This window comes from Rhineura floridana, chromosome 8 (assembly GCF_030035675.1).
Source record: "Rhineura floridana isolate rRhiFlo1 chromosome 8, rRhiFlo1.hap2, whole genome shotgun sequence".
NCBI classification, from domain to species: Eukaryota; Metazoa; Chordata; class Lepidosauria; order Squamata; family Rhineuridae; genus Rhineura; species Rhineura floridana.
The window spans coordinates 38,709,414-38,713,482 of NC_084487.1; the positions used below are offsets into that span (position 1 = coordinate 38,709,414).

Below are 4,069 nucleotides of genomic sequence, written 5' to 3' on the forward strand. Positions count from 1 at the left end.
CCCCTTCTCCAGCAACAGATTTATCTGCACCATATGGATCACTCAGATGATGGGGTTCCTTCCCCATTAGTCCTACACCTCCATCAGGGCTGCTGACTGTGGTATGGGAAACACTCATGGCATCTGGACAGTGCCTAAAGTGGGAGAGAGAAAAAGAAAGTGGGATGGTTCTGAAGGAGAAAGTGAGATGGTTTCTAAGCGGGAGAAAAACATTCTCCCATCTTGGCTGAGCCACCCTCAGTTGGAAGAGAAATGGATATAGGTCCATCGGAAAGAAGTGGGGTGACATCCCATCCCACTTTGAGCACTACATCTAGATGGCCTTAGAGTTCTGAAACAATGTTGATGCCTGACCAAGGGGAAGCAGTTTAGCTATGTATCACATAAGTAGGGTTGGGGGAGAAATTAGATCCCGTTTGCATTGAAAGATGAACCTACCTAGTATTTGATTGAAAATGAAATAGAAACAGTTCAGTAGTTCTATTTCTTAGCAGAGTATATATTTTGCAAAGAGGAATGAGAATTAACCAGCCCACCTTACCTTCATAGAAACTAGCTGAATAAAAGCAACAGAGACAGTCTTCTTTGGTAAAAAGTATTTCATATGTTCAGGAAACATAGGTTCTAGCTTTTAGAGAAAAGATAGTAGGTAGTAGATTTAGTCCATGATTGGGATTGTCTGGCAGATAAATCTGTAGATGCTTCTCTCTCCTGTGGCTTAATGGAGAATTATGCTAATAAGAGAACAAGAGAACAAGAGAACAATCCATAAAAACATAAGCAAAAGATTAAAACTACCCCTAGAACTGCAGACTAATGACCTAAGTCCCCTCCCCAGCTTGGGTAAAGAACCAAGTCTTCAAGGCCCGTTGCAAACACAGCAAGTAGGGTGCCTGGCGGAGGTCAGTTGACAAGGCATTCCATAGCGAAGGAGCCACTACAGAAAAGGCTCTTGACCTAGTCCTCTCCAGTCTAGCTGCTTTTGTTGGGGGAACAAGGAGTGAACCATTCATAGACGATCTTGTTCGACAGCGCCCCTTGTTTGGTATCATCACAAGCTGCTGTCTTTTGCAGATAGAGCCCGATTCCAGTTTTCCCAGAACTACCGTGCCCATATCCTTATATTTATCAACAATTGGCAGCCTGATTGGTCCATCAACTGATCTGTTGAAGTTTGGCAAGTTATCCAGATATGGAATAAATGGTAGCCCAATATACCAAGGACAGAAGTCCGATTGCTCCTTGAGGTTTGCTCCAGTCAGTCCTGAGCAGGGCATGAAATGAATATCTTTTTTGGGATTGAAGCCAACTTTCTTCAAAAACGGCACCAATTTCTCTTTACATTCTTCATACCTTTCATTGCTCCAGTTCACAGTTGGATCATCCATTTTATTAATAAGAACTATTAAATGTTTCACGCCTGCTGTTTTTGCTAGCATGGCATGCTCTCTTGTTTGCCCCCCTTCTCAAAACCAGTTTCAAATTCTCCTTTCCTTGCAGAGATAACCTTTGTCTCATTCTTCCCTGTTTGTGTCTAAGGCCCAGGAGAGGTACATAGAGGTAGATATTCAGTAGTCCCATCTCTCCTCAGAGAGAATAGCATCAGGTAAGAAGCAATGGAAACCCACATAGGTAACCACCAGCAAGATGGAAACCCAAGGGAAGACCAATATGGGAGAGAGAATGCTAAGGACAGATGAAAATGGGAAGCAAATCCAGTCTTCTTCTACCCTTTGCTTAGTTATACAAATGAGCATATTTTAAGAGCCACTCAGGATGACCCAAACCAGTTGCAGTGTCTGTATTCCTCTTTGCTCACTTTGTGTTCATATGACTGAATAAATGCATTTACTAAGATCATGATAAATTATTTATAAAAGCCGGGTTGCTTCATATACTCCATATGCATGAGAGGAAGAACACAACTCTCTCTAGTTCCTTAAATTTAATCAACCCTTCCCCACCCTTGTTGACATTTGTAAGCAGTGGTGCAATTAGGGCCAGACCTGAAGAGCAGGTTTGCCCCCCACATCCCTAATGACCCCATGGTGGCAACATGATGAAAGTGGCAACAATCTGCAAAGAAACATGAATTAGCACAGCCTTTCCCAACCAGTGTGCCTCCAGATGTTGTTGGACCACAACTCCCATCAGTCTCAGCCAGCATTGCCAATGGCTGAGGCTGATGGGAGTTGTGGTCCAACAACATCTGGAGGCACACCACTTGGGAAAGGCTGAATTAGCAGCTGAGGCTCTAGCTGCTTGCTATTTTAATTCAAAACATTGCTGGCCCAGGGTGAGAGTGGCAGTGAGTTTAGCCAAGTAAATGCTGTGGGGGGTCACAGGGCCAATGAAACCAGCAAGGGGGTGTCCAAGGAGGATTGTCCCACCCCCTTGCTGCAGTGGTACTTTCACTGGCCCTACGACTTCAAGGGTGGTGCACAATTGGCTGAGCTTGCTGCCACTCTCACAGAAATTTTTTAAATTAAAATCACAGGCAACTGGAGCCTTGGGGGATTTTATTGGTGTAGTGCTTTGCAGCATACACAGATCTTGTTAGCACCAGAGATGAGAGTGCTGCTGCTTCCACTGAGAGGACCATGAAAGGTTGAAAAAAAGTAGGGCAGCAGGAGGTGTGGGGGAAGAAGGTCCCTTTCCTGGGGACCCCTCAAACCTGGACTGGCTAGGCCACTATTTGTAAATCTGGCAAGTTTTGTAAACTGTAAATGTAAATTTTTACATTGGCTTGTTAGAGTTCCTACTAAAAGACTGAGCTGTGAATACAGACGTCCTCAGTTTGAATCTCACTTCTGCCATAAATTCACTAGCTGGCCTTAAGCAAACTTCAGTTCCCACATCTTTAATATGGGGGAGAGTAATTATACTGGCTTACCTTACAGGATTGTTGTAAGGATAATGCAGGTGAAGTGCTTTGAACACTTGAAAGCACTATATAAATGTCAAGTGTTATTATTAATGCCTGCATTGAGCAGGGGCATTAGATTAAAAGATCTCCAAGGACAGGTCCTCGCCAACTCTAAAATTAAAAGATGTTGTTGTTGTTGTTTTAAAGCTTATTATTATTGTAAGGCCTGAAAAACACTCCTGCAGCCCCTCCCTTGTCTGAAGAGATCACTGCAAGACAGCTCAGTGTAGGCAAGTAGTTTCACATAAGACATGTGAATTGATCTGTTTTGCCCTTGTAGAAAATACATCTGACTCAGAAGTAATTACGAGGATGAAGCATTTAACAGCATGCTTGCAAACCAAGCTGTGAGCACAAGAGTCCTTAAATGGTGGTTTAACATTGGACAAACCACCAATTTTACAAATATGTGTCATGCTCCAGGAGTATGTGGGAAACCTGGATATACATTTAAACTTCTCTCTCTTTTTAATCGGATATGATCTCCTTCGCACATGCTGTTTGAAAAATAAATAATGTCATAAGAGTCAAGATCAGGGCCCAAGGGTAAAATGAGGAAGGGGTGCAAACAGGAGGAAAGATGTCAAAAGAGAATACCTTTGGCAACCAGGTTATGCTTCCTCTTTTCACACTGCTACTAGCCAATTTTGATTGGCTAGCTACAGTGATTTGATATCATCTCACTTATTAAGTGATTGTTGAGGATCACCCAGTGAGGATGGAGCAGCAAAAAGCAGGAGCATTGGCTGAACATGGCCTTGAAGTAGTAAAATATATAAACATATGTGGTTTTGCAGGTAGCATTTTTGCATCCCAAATTTCCTCTTTTAGTCCCACAAATGTTTGCAGGCTATAATTTGCCTTAGCCATAATGATAAACTTATGTTTAAGGACATAGCTATAATCTACCAAACCAAATTTAGATATCATTTGGATACAACTAAATGCATGGCATTTCTATTTTGCTTGAGAAGAGCTGAATACAATGATCAAATTCTAAACCTGAGTTTCTGCTTGTATCAAGTAGTGTCTTACCCCTTTATGATGATGGATAATGTAGTTAAGGGATGCACCCACCCTGCACCTGAGTCACTTTGTGGTTTAACACCTTCCTCCAATTGCAGTTCCTTCATGCCAGTCTTC

The 4,069-nt window shown here is 42.5% G+C and overlaps 1 pseudogene; it reads right to left on the minus strand.

Moving 5' to 3' along the window:
- Window positions 1-729: 729 nt before the first annotated feature.
- LOC133363302 (eukaryotic peptide chain release factor GTP-binding subunit ERF3A-like) lies at window positions 730-3,342 on the minus strand (annotated as a pseudogene).
- Window positions 3,343-4,069: the final 727 nt, after the last annotated feature.